Source organism: Hypanus sabinus, chromosome 13 (genome assembly GCF_030144855.1).
Source record: "Hypanus sabinus isolate sHypSab1 chromosome 13, sHypSab1.hap1, whole genome shotgun sequence".
NCBI lineage: Eukaryota > Metazoa > Chordata > Chondrichthyes > Myliobatiformes > Dasyatidae > Hypanus > Hypanus sabinus.
Window position 1 is genome coordinate 13,797,556 of NC_082718.1, and position 17,534 is coordinate 13,815,089.

Consider the following 17,534-nt stretch of genomic DNA (forward strand, 5'->3'; position numbering starts at 1 on the left):
CCCCAAAGAATGAATGACAGTTAAATGTTAGAACCGCAAGCCCCCCACAACTCCCTCCTCAAACACACAAGCAGCAGCAAAGCAACGATCCCCCCCTCCCCCACCAGCAAAAAAGCATCAGCACCACTCCAGCAAGCACTCAAGCGTGCAGCAAGCCTCAAAGAAGACACAGACTGACAGTTCCCCAAAGGCTACTTGTTTACCCGGTAATTCAACATACCAAAGCCATAAATGTAAAATAAAGACAGATGTGCTACAGATAAGCAAATGTAAAGTGAAAAGGAGGAGTGTGTAAGTTTCTGTCAGATCATGTTTTCTGAATGGCACTAATCTCGTTGCTTACTACAATAATTAGAAAATTAGAATCCAAGCTGAAATGTACAACATTCTTTTGCTGCAAGACAGATTAGAAGCATGGTTGAACCTTTCCCTGCCTGGTTTGCTTAGATCCATGTGTTGATCAATCATCAGCTGATTGAGGTTATGTAATTCACTACACAACTCTTAATTAGTCAAAGCTGCACTTTACTGACTCTGCACAAACAACAATGTTGACCCCAGGCCAACAACTTAAGTATGAATTCTACTGATCCCATTCTGCCAATAGACACCCAGACCACTTCTCAAATTTATAACACCAATATATTGGCTGGACAATTGTTCCTTCTCCCTGCTCCTGACATGGGGGTTCTTCGCGGTAGTTAAGTCTCTGGAGATATCGCTGCTTTGCATTTGAGGCTCTTCATTCTTATAGTTTTCCCTTATCAGTTCAACTGTTGTGTTTCAATCACATTGGCTCATTGTGCCAGCTTCTCATTGGATATTGTCCTAGTGCTACATAATTTCATGTTTTAGGTGACTTCTTTTCTTCTATTCAACACACTTTCAAACCAATCAAACCAGGTCACCCAGACAATGGGCCGGAATAAAGAGGTTACTTCTGCAAACCTGCCACTGAACACAATGAACAGTTCATCTGAGAATGGTCTCAGATTTAGAAGAAACTCCCTGAGTCCACATTCAATTGCTCTGATTAAGTTATCCAAGAGCAAAAATCAGTTCATCAAGCAGTTCATAAAATGGAAGTCACAGAGCAGCTTCACAAACAAGGCCTTCAAAAAAACCTTGAAAGGGAAATCTCCAGGAAGACCTTCTTCATTGCTGCTGCTGCTGAGAGGTCCAGGACTTTACTGGGAAGAACAGGCCCCCAGTCCCCGGGGTCGTGTTGCCGATGGCCGTTGGCGGGGCCATCTTATACGTTCGGTAGTGGATGGTGCTTGGAGAAGCTGTGCCGGAGGGGAGTGTCGGAGGATCGGAGGTTCGACGAACTCAGAGTCCGCTGCGGTCAGGTCGCTTTCGATGTGTGCTGCGTCTACGAAGTTGGGTTCGACAGACCTTTCATTCTGTGCTGCGTCTGCAAGGCTGAATCGGGCGGTGCCGTGGAAGTCCATAGCGGGAGTATTCCCTTCTGCCGCCAACGTGGGATGGCGAGTCTGTCGGGACCCTGTGGACTTTGTAGAAACTGTGTGGTGATTTCTTTTGAACTTATAGTCCTTTAACATCTTTGGACTATTTTTACTGTGCCCATGGTCTGTTTTTTTTATCAATTATGCTATTGTTTGCACTGTTGTAACTTTGTGGTTTTGTGCAGGTCTTGTAGCATTAATTTTTTGTCTTGTTTTGTCTGGCGTGTTTGGAGCTCCTTTCTGGGGAACGCGCTAAGACGTTAGCACGATATTAATACACAGCAGTCTCTCTGGACTCTGGATTGGGGATTGCCAAACGTTATGTGGATTTTCTGGTGTAGTCTGTTCTGTCATATGCTTTTGTGATATCATTCTGGAGGAACGTTGTCTCATTTTTTAACTGCATTGCATTTGTGGTTTCTAAATGACAATAAACTGAATCTGAATCTGAATAAAGGTATTAAAGATGGAAATAGAGCTGTTTCCAAAGATGCCAGCAAAGGAGTCACCACTTAGTGCTATCATCACTCCATTCCACTTTCTTTTTTTTACACTATAGATTTCAAGGCTTCACAGTCCTATGTCACTCTCACCATTACCTGATTTTTCATCAACAACATATAGATTAGTGCTCTTTTTGAAACTGCAAATTGACATTTTAGCTTTTCTTTCTTCCCTGGGCAGTGAATTTATTTTTCTCTATCTGCCATGCTCTCTGTATATAATTTACTCTGTAGTATTTTCTGCAAGTTTTAAGGAAGAGGACCAACATTGAAATGGTTAAACTATCACTGATGGCCTATAAAAGGTGCCAATGGTGCCTGAACATGAAAGTTAACTTTTGCCCACTGGCATTTCACACAGGCTGCAGTCCAATCGTGCACACCTTTTTTAATGCTGTGCCTCACTAACTCCAGTGCAACCAGTTGCTGTGAGGCCTTCCGGCCCTGATGTGAGAGGCCACGAAAGAAGTCAAAAATGATCTGCCTTCAGCTTGCAGACACAATGAGGCAAGAGCAACCGGTTGAGACATTGCACAAGAGAGAAACCACAGTTTCCATGAACTTACCATCAGCCAACTGCACGTTCAGTAAGCTATTTTCAACAGGAAGGATTTTGCACCTTCTGTGGAGATATGATGGCAAAGAATTTCAATGGTTAACAGCCCAAACTTAGAAGGGTTAATATCAACCCTTGTTGTCTTAAGTGCTCAAAAAGTGTGCAGAGATGAGATACGTGTTCAGGTTTGGATTCACTGGCGACGAGTATGTCATCCAGGTAAACAAAAAGAAAGTCTAATTTTAATACGGAGACTAGCAGTCATTGGAAAGCCTCTGCTGCATTTTCAAAGTGAATGTAGAAAGCCAAAGAGGTCATATGGTGTTATCACAGCTGTTTTGGGAATGTCCTCCGAGCACACTGGCAATTGCCGGTGACCCCTAGGTAAGTCGACTTTGGAAAAAATTAACTTTCTAGGTAAATGTGCCGAAAAGTTTTAGATGTATGGAAGTAGGTAGTGATCAGGTGTGCAGAACTAGTTAAGGCATAAGTGATCGCTACATTAGCAGCAACCAGAATCAGACTTAGGGACCATATGCGGGGGACAAAGCCCAGGGGCTCTTCAACCAGCATCCAATGCCAAGTCTTTCCTTGTCGGCAAACTCAGCCTTCACAGTTGCCAGCTTTTCTGGGCCCAGTCTATGCATGTGGTCTTGGTCTGGTGAGTCAGTTGTGGAAATATGATTCTCATCCCCATGTTTTGTGACAGTAGCGGAGAAAGTGGGCTTGGCAAGGTTTAGGAATTCACCCAGCAGTTGAGTAAATGCACATCTGGTGATGCATGTACTTGAAAAAATCATTGTAGACAACTTACCTCGGGTTCAGGGTAAAGACCCAAGGTCCCTGACATCCACATACTGGCAGCTCCTAAGATTGTCTAACAGTCCTTGGGCACACAGGAAATCTGTACTGAGCAGAGTTCTAGCCATATTAGCCAGAACAGTCCCATGTGTAATGTCGCCCACTGAAGCAGAGTGTCACCCATCGTGTCCCATAAGTCTGTATCCCACTGCCGTTATCAGCGTCCAGCGAGGTTTTGTCACTCTTTGCTTCTCATCAACAAGCGATGCAGGCAGCAAACTCACTTGAGCACCCATGTCACACAGGAAGAGTCGTCCTGAAAGGGTGTCAGTAATGAACGATAGATGTCCCTGGCAGCTGGAGCCCATTGTGTTTACAGATCTCTGATGTCCCGATGCGGTGGCACTGCTGAAGCTGCACGGCTGTCAGAATGTCCAAGTATTCATACCAAAGTGAGCGTGGTAAAAACACAGACAGGACCTGTCTGTTTGGAGGCCTTGCTGACCAGTTTTATTGAGGCAAGGAAAGGAGGAGGAATTACGCACCTCTGCATGGCTGAGTGTAGACTCTCCACCATTTTAACAAGCCTCCCTTGACCCCTTCAAGGTTGCATTAGCAAGGACTATGCAAGCGTGATCAGGCATTTGCTACATGAAGAGTTCTTTAAAATAAAGGAAGGATGGTGATTTCCCAGGAGAGACGCCATGTGGTCTATTCACTCCAATGACTTAGCATCACTGAGACTGGGCAAGGAGAGCAACTATTCGACGTGCTCAGACTCCGTTAGCCCAATAATTGGTAAAAGGTAAGTTTTCAGCGATTGGTATTTATCATGTTCAGGTGGGTGTTCAAGTAGACTCACCACTCTCGCAATCATGTAATTGCTGAGTGCCACTACCATGTAGAAATATTTGGTGTTGTTGGAGATTTCTCACCAAGTGAATTTGGCCTCAGCTTGTTTAAAAAGCTGACGGCATTTTTCTCCCAGAACTCCAGCAAATTCAAAACGACTGCATTGGTCGACATGTTCAATAACTCAGGAATTGTCCAAGAGCATCAGAATTGAGTCACCAATGTAGGTTTTCACAAACAAAATGAAGTGAGGCATTTTATGTTTAAGAAAAACTGTAACAATTCAGTTAATGTTCTCCAAAACCTGAACGCAAAGCACGGTAACCAAACTTCATGTAATTACGTCATCACGTAACCCCAGCCACTTAATGTGAACCCCAACTCAATGACACTGTTTGTTAATTATATATACTTCCACCAATTATATTACCCTACATCAGTATCATCGAGCGGAGCATCTAGGTTAGTGGTCGCCAACCCGTCGATCGCAATCGACTGGTCAATCTTTGAAACTTTCCCAGTCGATCCCGAAAAAGATGAAAATACACAAATACTGTTGAGAGATTGTTTCTGGGTTGCAGGGTTTTAGTTCCGTTCTTTCTGCCCAGTGCGCATGTGTGTAGCTCCCCTGCCACACACTACACAGTGTACTTCAGTGGTCCCCAACCACTGGGCCATGAGAAAACGATATGATTTGTCGAAATGAAATGATATGAGTCAGCTGCACCTTTCCTCATTCCCTGTCATGCCCACTGTTGAACTTGAATGCACGTAAGGTCATCAGTCACCTAAAAGCAGTGATACCCTCATGCCAAGGATCACTGGTTGGCCTTGGGTAACCGGCTGCCTCGCGTGGCTGGCGAGAAGTGCCATTGCTACTGGCCTGGAGCGCGGACAGATTGGTGCCACCTCTGAACCTGTTTAGCACACCGAATGTTCATGGGGAACCCGGTGCTAAAATATTTGCAGACGACCTAATTCGGGCTCAGGATTCCATAAGTAGCAGAGCAGCCACCTTGCTGTGATCTACTGAAAGTCATCCCTTGAGCCAAACCTTTGTTGGCCAATAGATCCTAAAGGGGGTGCGGGTGCACGCCCTGTCGCTCTCTCCCGACTGCAACCGCCACAGCCCTGGCACGGGGATCTTCAGCCCTGACCTTGTCCTCTCACCCCACCCACGACCAGCCACACTTGGCCAAGACGTCTGGCGGCAGGCGGGCGGGAGGCTTTCTAATGAGGCAATGAAGCACTCAAAACTGCTTCGGTACCCTGAGTCCAAACACCCTGCACTCAGAGACAAACCCGCTGAGTTTTTTAAGTGAAAAAAATGTGAGCAAGTGGGACAGAGGCAAGTGCTGAGAGCCACGTAAACTAAATTGCGGAATAGACTGGACATAAGGAACCTGCTTCGAGTATCGCTATATCCCAGTAATGTTTAACACCAATCCCCCCTCCATCCCCCCGTGAGACGATACACAAGAATATTGTCAATATTAAACCAGTCCGCTGTGCAATAAAGGGTGATAACCCCTGCTGTCCATACATTATTTCTTCTTCCGGGTTCCAGTCTTTTCTGCCTGGTGCGCATGCGTGTGACTAACTGATTTAGTAGGGTCAATCTTGGGCTTAAAAAGGTTGGTGACCACTAATCTAGGTATTAGTGATCATGACATCAATATTGAATAGCAAAAGGGTTGTAAGTGGATGTCATAAAGGAAATGTTCTCCAGGTAGCAGAGTTCAATGGTTGATATTCAGAATGAACTCTGTACATGTTATTTACTGAAGGATATTATGGAAGGTGTCGGGATGTTTGATGTTCGTTATTGCTGACAACAGCTCTTCATTCCAGACTATTTACTTCTCAGCTGCTTCAAACTTCGTTCCCTGGGCCATTAGTCCAGGACTGGAGGTGACTGGTTCAGTAACAACCATTGTCTTCTCACTGATAATAAATGTGTTTATCATTACAGGGAGAACATTTCTAGCAACAACATATGTCAATGTTTTATTAAACCTCAGGTTAAGCAGCATAATGCAAATAACTTCTTTTAAGTTCACTTCTATAAGTACCAAATGTGATTAAACAGTTTCCTCTTAAATAACATTGAACTGTTCAATTTCTCCACAGCTTCATTTTACTTGCGATTACCTTCCTAAATTCTCTGACAATAAATGGGATTCAGTGCATGAAACTGAAGGGGAGGATGGTCATTAAAATCACCAGGTGGGGGATGTGTGCAGAGTGATTGAAGGGGGTAAATTGGTGAGGATATTTCTACAGTGGCAGTTTCCAGATAGAGAAACTGGCTGTTAATTATGTAGAATAATTACTGAACTGCCGGTATTTGAAGACTGACAGACTGAGTGAATCTGCAGCCACAAATAACAGACACAATCTGTGGGTTCATGGTGCCTCATTGTTCACCTGCTGTGCAGTTCTGAGGATGGGCAACTTCAGTTAAAGTCCTGAGGGCTCAAACACAACCTCCGTCAAGAAATGACACTGTACAGCTGCTGAAAGTCAACACATTTCAGGTCACATCATAAGGTGAATGAACATCACAGTTACAGATCAGCATGTATGATGTTGTAGACATTGCTGAATCATGGCCGAAAGAAGATTACAGATGGGATCATAATGTCCAAGGATGCACAATGTATCAAAAAGAATGGCAGGAAAACAAAGGGGGTGGCATTGCTCTGTTACTACAAAATGAAATCAAATCATTAGACGGATGTGACAAATGTGTTGAAATATTGTGGATGAAGTGAAGGAACTGGCAAGAGTAAAGGCCGTGATGGGAGTTATATACAGACCCCCAAACATTAGTAAGGATGTGGTCTACAAATGTAAACGGGAAATAGAAAATCCATGGCAAAAGGACAATGTTACATTAGTCTAGGGAGATTTCAATGTGCAGGTACATTGTGAAAATCAGGTTGATGCTGGATTCCAAGAGGGGGATTTTTTAGAATGCCCACAAGATGGTTCTTCAGAAGATTAGACTTGGGGATCAACTATTCTGGATTGGGCATTATGCAATGAACTGGAATTGATTAGAGACCTTAAGGTAAAAGAACCCTTAGGTATACTGTAAGTTATCATAACATGATCAAATTCACCCTGAAATTTGAGAAGGAGAAGCTAAAGTCAGAAGTATCGGTATTACAGTGGAGTATAAGGAAATACAAAGGCATGAGAGAGCAGTGGAACAGAACTGATTGGAAAAGAACACTGACAGGGTGACAGCAGAGCTGCAATGGCTGGAATTTTTGGAAACAAATCAAAAGGCACAGAATATATAAATCCCAGAGAGCAAAAAGTATTCTAAAGGCAAAATGATACAACCGTGACTAACAAGAGAAGTCAAAGCCAACATAAAAGTCAAAGAGATAGCATATAGTAGATTAAAAATCGGTGAAAATTCAGATGATTGAGAACTTTTGAATACCACCAGGAGGCAACTAATGTCATTAGGAAGGTCAAGATTGAATGCAAAAGTAAGCTAGCCAATGATATTATAGAAGATACCAAAAATTCTTCAGATATATAAAGTGTAAAAGAGAGGCAGCAGTGGATATCAGACTGCTGGAAAATGATGCTGGAGAGTTAGTAATGGGGACAATGAAATGGCGGATGAACTGAATATATACTTTGCATCAGTCTTCACTGTGGAAGTTCCTGGTGTCAGAGATCATGAAGTGTGTGAACTTACCATGACTAGGGAGAAACTTCTTAGGAAACAGAAAGGTCTGAATGTAGATTAGTCACCTGGATCAGATGGTGTTTACCCCAAGTGACTCAAGAGATTGTGGAGGCATTAGTAATAATCTTTTTTTGAGAATCACTAGATTCTGGAATGGTTCCAGATTATTATAAAACTGCAAATATCACTACGCTCTTCAAGAAGAGAGAGAGGCAGAAGAAAGGAAATCATAGGCCAATTAGTCTGACCTCAGTGGTTGGGAAGATGCTGGAGTTGATTGTTGAGCATGTGGTTTCAGGCTACTTGGGGGCACACGATAATATAGGATATATTTCACTATGGTGGCTTCAAGGGAAAATCTTGCCTGACAAATCTGTTGGAATTCTTGGAAGAAATAACAAGCAGGATGAACAAAGGAGAATTGGTTTATGTTGTGCACTTAAATTTTCTGAAGACCTCTGAGATGGTGCCACACATGAGGGTGGTTAGCAAGCTATGAGCCCATGGTATTACAGGAAAGATCCTAGTATGAATAAAGCAGTGGCTGATTGGCAGGAGACAAAAGAGTGGGAACAAAGGGACCCTTTTCTAATTGATAGCCATTGAATAGTGATGTTCAACAGGGTTCTGTTTTGGGACCAATTCTTTTTATGATATACATTACACCAAGCATGGGTGTAATGTTGAGATTTTATAAAGCACTGGTGAGGCCTCACTTGGAATATTATGGGCTGGTTTGGGCTCCTTATTTTACAAAGGATATACTGAAACTGGTGAGGGTTTAAATGAGGTTCATAAATATTATTCCAGATTTGAACTGCTTGGCGTTTGAAGTGTGTTTGATTCCTCTGGGCCTGTATTCACTGGAATTTAGAGGAATGAGGGATGACCTAATTGAAACCTATAAAATGGTAAAAGGCCTTGATACAGTGGATGTGGAGAGGATGTTTCCAATGGTGGGAGAGACAAATACCAGAGGACACAGCCTCAGTATAGAGGGACGTCCTTTCAAGACGGAGATGAGGACGAATTTCTTCAGCCAGAGAGCGATGAATTTGTGGAATTTGTTGCCACAGTTAGCTGTGAGGGCCAAGTTTTTATCTATTTTAAAGGCAGAAGTTGATAGATTCTTGATTGGTCTGGGCATGAAGGGGTGCAGTGTGTCTTGTTGTGTGAATAACGTCACTGGAGAAAAGTCCTGGCAGGTACAATTCATGCACATGCAGACGATCAGCCAATGCCTGTTTCCTGCTCTGTCTGGTCTGTGAACCTATTGTTCAGAGCTGTATTAAACTCTATCCACAATTCAGATCCGAAGACTGATGACCGAAGTTATCTGCTAAGTGTGCTGAAACTAAAATTCACTCTAATGGGGGAAGACTGGAGATGGGGGCTGAGAGGGAAAAATAGATCAGCCATGATGAAATGGCAGAGCTGACTCAATGGCTAAATGGCCTAATTCTGCTCTGATATCTTATGGTCTTATAGTCTTTTCTCAGTGATGATAAGTCTGATTCTGATTCTGAATTTGATGCACAATGTTAATTTGCAGGTACAATGAAATAATACATTTGTCTGTTATTGTAAGAACTTTGGAGAACAAATTTAAGGAGGTCTTGCTGATATTCCAGAATGTTACAATGAGACTTCATCTGGTGATCAGGGGTTGTTTTGGACTCTGTACCTAAGGCAGGAAATACCTGTGTTGGAGACAGTGCAGCTTTGATCCATCGAGTGGATGTTTGGAATGAGTGAAGTGTCCATTGAAAAGATAATGAGGGACATTGAATAAATTCACTAGAATTTAGGATAAAAACTGAAAATAATCTCATTGAGAGTGTTGGATTTTGAGAGGAACTCAGGGGTGGATAATGAAGTGCTATTTCCTCAATCTGGAGAAGCTAGAACTAGGGTACAACTAACATATTTGGATTTAGAGGGGAGAAATTCCTTTCTATGGATGGTTGACAATCTTTTAAAAGTCATGTCTTAGAGGCCAACAATGATCAGACGGTACAAATTCCCATTACTATATTATGGGACATCTCAGTATGTGGATCGGTCAGTCTGCAGTAAACATCCAGCTCTTGAGTGAACACTTTTTAGATGGAACCCATCGATCATTGACCCTCTGACCTCTGAGTGACTCCATACTTCTCTAAATGCTTGTACCTTCTCAATTGTCATTGGAGATAAACAGTTAAGTCTCAAAACTTTGAGATTAACAATTTCCGGTTTTATCAGAAGATGTAAGTTAACACATTTTGTGTGCTACAGAGAAAAACCAACATATCCGCTCTCAAAAGGAAACGAGTAATACAGATAAAAATCATGTAAGTCTCCCATCCTTCAACAACATGAGATCAGTCTCTGTTTTATTAAACTGACTGTGCTTTTGATCAATCAAACCTTTGTGAGATTTTCATAAAAATTCTACGCAAGAATTGCAGGACAAATACATTTTGTAAAACATTTACTTTAAAATATTTACGTTCACCTTCATCACCACCGTACTGAGGTTTCTCAGTGGACTGAAAGACTGTACTGGAATGGGATTTTTACACTGGGGCAGACACCACTTTACTCAATGTCTTACCACATCCAAATTCCATTCTGACCAACTCTCAAAACAGTAGTGTGTTTGGGGACCTGAAGTCCATTCTGTCTGGGTGATTTTGGCTTTCTGATTCCTCAGTTCTACTCATGTTGGTCACGGACTCACAGAATGTTTGCAGTGTAAAGGATGATATTCACCCTGTGAAGTCTGTACCAACTCTGTGCAGGTAACCCAAATTCATTCACTACCCACAGACACACAAACCATCTTCCTCCCAACTCTCTGAACCTAGACACATCTCTTTCTTTCATAATTATCTCCAAATATTTCCTCTGATTTCACCTTGTCTGAGATATTTACATTGCTCTACCTGAAAACTACATTTTCAAATTTAACAATGTTTCAGTGGAGTAAGGAGAGCAACTTGGCGAACTATAACCCAGCCATGTGTCCAAGGTTGTGTGTAGACCCTACAGTGGGTCAAGACAAAGTACACAAGAATAATCCCAGGAATGAAAGGAATAACAGAAGAAGAATATTTGATATCTATGATCCTGCACTTAATAGAGTCTGGAGGATGAATGGGGATCTCTGATTGGATCCAGAAAGGCCTGAATAGATTAGATAGGTCCACTGTTGGTCTGACCAATTCGGTTGCCATATTACAAGTCTACTTTAATGACATCAACTGGATTGTCCTTCATGATGAAGGCATCTCCGATTTCAAGAAAGTGGTCACGAGAGCAGCAATAGCCCAGTGGGAAGATGGCAGCCACAAGTCTGGCTCCCTCTCATCTGTGATCACCCACCCACTTCCCTACTTTATGATAAATTACACTTATACTGTGCTGAAGGTACTTGAAAGTAGGTGCATTAGTGACAGCAACACTCCGTAGGTACTGTACTGGAGTGTCAGTTTTGAATATGGGGTTAAGTCCCTGAAATGGAACTTGAGCCAATATGAAACTTCTGGAGCTAGATATAAGTGCTGCCACCTAATATACTGCAGTCATATGGGCAAGTGGATGGATAATTTAGTAGCTTTGAGGAAGAAGCTGATGAATATTGAGGAAAGTTTGCAAAGCCCAAGAATAGATTTAAACAGTTCCTGGTTAAATGACCAATCTGATACTCTCACAGCAAGATCATATAGCACCTTTAACAATGGAAGATCTCTTTCAGTCCAGTCCTGCAGTTCCTCCAATCACCAACCATCACCTGTCAACAGCTGAGAAAATGTTTCCTCAAAAAAATTGTCTTCAGTGACATTAATCCAACCAGCAGTTTTGGAGGCAGGACGTTTCATTTGTTGGCTACATCTGGTGTGGGGCAGGAAAATGAAAAATTACGGGAAAAGGTCAGTGCCCTACGAGAGGATAATGCTCGTTGGCCTCCCAAAATCACAGTTCAGTACGGGAAACTGAAAGTATGCAAATGGAGCTGACTGAATCGAAAGTTAAAGTTTCTAATCTTGGACCATCTATTAAGGAAAAGACACATCATATTTCTCAGTTAAATGGAAATATCCTAGATTTAGAGGCAATAATAGTCTCAACAGAATGCTCTCAGTGTTATTGAAAAAAAGTTGGAAGAGAGTCAAAGGATGGTAGCTGAAAAGGACAAGCTGGTGGAAGAGCTGACAGAAGAATGCAAAAGGATAAAGGAAGAGCTTTATGAACAAAGTAGAAGAGGAAACAGAGCTGAACAGCAAAGAAATGAAGCCCTCATTAATGCTAAAGAACTTACTGATGCTTTCAAATGGTACAAGGAAAAGACTGCTGAAAAAATTACTATGTTTCAAGCTAATGAAGAAAATTTGCAGAAGAGCTTGGAACATTATGACAAGGACAACGAAGAGTTATATGAGAAATATATCACCTTAGAAAATGAGTTAGAAAAAAGAATGAAGAAATCAGGCTTTTAAAGGAACAGAACTGCAATCTGAAGGTGATTCAAAGGGATGTGGAGGCTAAAAATTCAGGGCATATTCAGTTTTATCTGATGCGAACAAAAAGATTCAAATGTTGCAAAATGAACTGGCTACTAAAGAGACAATTTTGAAAGACCAGGAAGGCCTGAGGCCAGAGAATGCGAAAATAAGAATACTTGAAGCTTCCCAAAATGAAAAGATGCTTTAATTCAGTAAAGAGCTTGAGTGCACTAAATTGGAGATGATGAACTTGTCACTTCTGCAACTGCATTGGAGAGGAAATAAAGAGAATGAAAGTGGTGTATTCAGTGCAGGGATAATAAACTGCAGTGATGTCTTTAATATGAAAAAGAAAAATGAAATGAAAGATTCCAAATTAAATGCTGCTTTCAGTGATTCACTTTCTGCAGACCCAAGATTGAAATTAGGAATGAAAGATGGTGAAATTCAGAGGCTGGAATCTCATCTGACCAACAGCAAAGTCTCAAAGCAGCAATATTCTGCTGTTTTTGACTGAAGTGGAGATTCATTGGATAGAATGAGCCCAGATCTATCCTCAAGCAGAAAAAGGACTGCTGAGAGAAAGACCCTGGAACAGCATTTAGCAGAAGAACGATGTAAACAAACGGAATTTGAAGAACTGCAGACAAAATTATTAGAGGCAGAATCTACAATCTCAACATTGGAGACTCAGATTACTGAGCAGATAATCAACTGTCAGAAATTTGAAGAGCAACTCTTGGAAAAAGAAAATGGCATGGAGAAGTTGGAGCAGGAGCTAAGAAAAACAAAGACACAGCTTTCTACAGTGGGGAGACAACTGGAGGAGAAAACCATTGCGTACTCAGCCAAAGCCATGAAAATTATTGAACATGACCAAAACGTTTGCGGGAAAAAAATAATGAAATTGTCAAATTGGAGAAATTAATTGAAAAGCATCAAGAAGAATATATTGCTGCTAGAGAACAGACCAGGAAGCTACGGTCTGAGCAGTGTCATGAAGTGGAAAGGCAGAATGAATTACTCAAAAGAGAACTGGAAGAGGAACAAGTACAGATAATCAAAACAAAAGCTAACAATCTCAACTTTTCTGGAAGACATCTATGCCAAGGAAAGCAGAATTCAATCATTGGAATTCCTACTTGAATAAACCGGGCAGGTATCAAAGCAGCAAAATGAAAGACATGATGCAGCATTAAAAACTTTGTAAACCCAAGTAGAAGAAGAAATAACATTTAAAAAAAAAGAAGGTGGTCACGAGCTTCATGCAGAAGTGCATTGAGTGTGTTGTCTCCCAAAACATGGTCAGGGTCTATCCAAACCAGAAACCCTGGGTCAACAGTTTCGTGCGTGTTGCACTTACCACTTGAGACAAAGCTAATATTACCAGAAGCCAACAGGAACTCAAGAAATGCAGCTAGGATCTACACAAAATCATCAAGGCAGTGAAATGACAATACAGGGACAAGATCCAGACACAACTCTCCACCAACAACACAGGATGGTTAAGGCAGGGTCTGCACACCATCTAAGGCTTCAAAGCTAAGCGCAGTGGTGTTTTCAACATTGCTGCCTCTCTCCCAAAGGAGCTAAATCCCATTTACTCAGGGTTCAATGTCGCCAACACTGAGCCCCCGAGGAGAGCCGCCGAAGCAACCTGCACCTTGGTCATCTCTGCAGCTGAAGTACGCAGGTGTTTCCAACGAGTGGACAGTCGCACGCTGCGGGATCAAACCGCATTCCAGTGTGTGCGCTACGGAAATTTCTGATCTCTCTCTCTCACAGTGTAGAAGCCCTCCTGTTAGAAACGTCCACCATTGTTCCTGTACCTTAAAAGACCAAGGTAACATATCTGAATGACTAGCATCCTGTCACACTCATCTGAATAATAAGCAAATGCGTTGAGAGGCTGGTCAAGGATTACATCTGCAGCATGCTACCACCCACACTGGACCCCCTACAATTCATCTACCAACCAACCGACTGACAGATGATGCAATTGCCACAGCTCTACGCACTGCCCTTACACACCTGGAGAAGAGGGATGCTTCTGAGAGAATGGTGTTCTTGGATGACAGTTCAGTATTCAAAACCATAATTCCCTCCACACTTTGTAGAAAGCTCAGAGACCTCAGTCGTCATCCTCCCTTGTGTAGCTGGATCCTGGACATCCTGTCAGAATGCCTGCAGTTGGTACAAACTTCTGCAGGTGCTCTAACAGGATGTCCAGTCGGAGGACATCTGCCTTCTGACCCCCAACACAGGAGCCCCTCAGGGCTGTGTCCTAAGCCACCACCTTTACTCTCTGTATACCCATGACTGTGCCAGTAGCCACAGTTCCAATCTGTTAATTAAATTTCCTGAGAATGCTGCATTCATTGAACTTATCTCAAATAATAATGAGGCAGCCTACAGAGAAGAAGTCATCACCCTGACATAACAGTGTCAAGAAAACAACCTCTCCCTCAAGGTCGCAAAAACAAAGGAGCTGATTGTGGACTACAGGAGAAATGGAGATGGGCTAACCCCTATTGATATCAATGGATCTGGGGTTTAGAGGGTGAGCTGCTTTAAGTTCCTCAGCATACACATCACCGAGGAAATCACGTGATCTGTACATACCGGCTGTGTGGTGAAGAAAGCACAACACTGCCTCTTTCACCTCAGATGGTTGAAGAAGTTTGGCATGAATCCCCAAATCCTCAGGACTTTCTACAGGGCACAACTGAGAGCATCACAGCCTGGTATGGGAACTGTACTTTCCTCAATCACAGGACTGCAGAGAGAGATGTGGACAGCCCAGTGCATCTTTAGGTGTGAAATTCCCACTATTCAGGACATCTACAGAGATAGGAGTGTAAAAAGGACACCAAGGATCATTGGGGACCTGAGTCACCCCAACCACAAATTGTTCCAGCTGCTCGCATCCAGGAAATGGTACTGCAGCATAAAAACTGGTAAAAGTTTGAAACCACCAAGAAGGATATGGAGCCGAGTGCTAAGAAAAACATGACATTATCATGCAGAGTCAACATGGAGTATGAAGGAAAAACCAAGTTCTCTAATCCAATAGAAATTTTCATGATATAACCAGCAGAAGTTGATGGATACCCAGTGTCCAGTTTGTCATCATTTACATTAAAACTGTAAATCTGCAGTATTAAACAACTCCTCAGTGAAGCCTGCAGATCATTACTACTGTGACCTCTATGTGACCCCAGTACCTATCCAAAGTACTTGTCCCACATTCAGGCAGCATGGGGGTGTAGTAGTTAGCACAATGCTTTCCAGTATCAGTGATCTGGGTTCAATTCCCCCCGACTGCCTGTAAGGAGTTTGGACTGTACTGTGTGGACTTCCTCTAGGAGATCCAGTTTCCTCCCACACTCCAAAGGCGCACTGGTTGATGGATTAATTGTTTATTGTAAATTGTCCTGTGATCGGGCCAGGGTTAAATTAGGGGTTGCTGGGCAGAGTCACTGAAAGGGTTGGATATACATAAAGTATTTTCTTTTCAGGGAGAAGGCAGGTTATTGGGTCTGACAGGGAAACTAGATCAGCAATGACGAAATGGTGGAGCAGATCTGATGGGCCAAATGGTCTAATTTTGCTTCTGTATCTTATGGTCTTTTTGCCTTATGGTCTTGTTTGATGCCTTTGACATTAGCGATCAGACACAGTGATATCTCAAAATGTTAGTCCAACACTAGTTCTAAGTAACAAGTTCTGGTCAGTAAGTTCCTCTTTGGTAAACCATTTCACAAGGCGATATCAAATTTGTTATATTTTGGGTGTTTACAGGAAAATACCAATGGACCTGCCCACAAGAGGAAGTGAGATACAGTGAGATAGTATGTCCCTTCCGTCAACAGTCTAAGATCTGCCTCAGTAGTTCAAGATGACAATTCACCATCAATTTTCCAAGGACAATTAGGCATTTATGATTAAATGCTGACTCAGCTTGCAAAATCCATATTGTCTGAATAAATAAAATGGCTTTGTATCCCACAATGAAGAAGAACAAATCTACTACAACTAATTACCAGCCAATCAGGCTGCTCGCTGTCATCAGCAAGTGAGAGGAATAGTCCATAATGAGGTTAATTGTCACTGCCCTTCCAATAATTTGCTCACCCACATTTCGTGTTGGTTTCACCAAGATCAATCAGCCTTGAAACAAATAACTGTCTTGGTCCAAACACAAGAAAGAGCTGGATTCCAGAGGTGAGGTCAGAGAGACTCTCCTTCAAAACGAGGTAGCATTTGCCAGAGTGCAGCATCGAGGAGACCTGGTGATTCTGAGACAAGTGTTGTCAATGAGAGAACTCTTCAGTTGTTGAATTCATTCCTCACATCAAGTCAGATGGCTGTGGTCTAACATCCCAGTGCAGGACGTCACTGCAGGCATTCATTAGGTCAATGTCATCATCATCTGCAGGTTGGAAGTAGGGACATTCCCTGATGTCTGCATGATGTTCAGTTCCATTCACAACTCTTCAGAAAATAAAGCAGTCCATCCAGGAAAAACATTCAGATATTGGACAATAATTGGCAAGAAGCATTTTCCCCAGGCAATGACCATCTCCAAAAGTGAGGGCTGTCCCTTAACAGCCAATCACATTAATGTCACAAGTTCCCCACCATCTACAACTTGGGAGTCACTATTGACCTGAAAACCAATTGAATGAAACACACAGATTCTGTGGCAGAAAGAGTAACTCAGAGGCTGGGTATCTCTCAGCAAATAATGCATCTTTGACGTACCAATGCCTTTCCATCATCTGTAAGTTTTGAGATCAGAAACATTGTGGAGTACTCTCTGTATACTTCCCTGCCACCCACACCCCACACTGACGATTTGCTCTGACCAGCACAGGCCAACAATAACTATTGTTCTGCCAGGCTGCAAGAACAGTAACCAAAGGGATGAGATCTTAGATGGCAAATGGATCAGATGTTTCAGGAGGAATTCATTTTGCTCAGGAAGTTGTCATGATGTGAAAATCACTGAATGAAGGGCTGGTGGAAGCAGAGTCAATAATAACTATCAAAGGTTTTGGCTAAATGTGTGAAGGAAAGATTCTTGTGGCAGAAGGAAAGAACAGGAGAATTAAACTAAATGGATTACACAATCAAAAGATGGTACAGATATGATGGGGC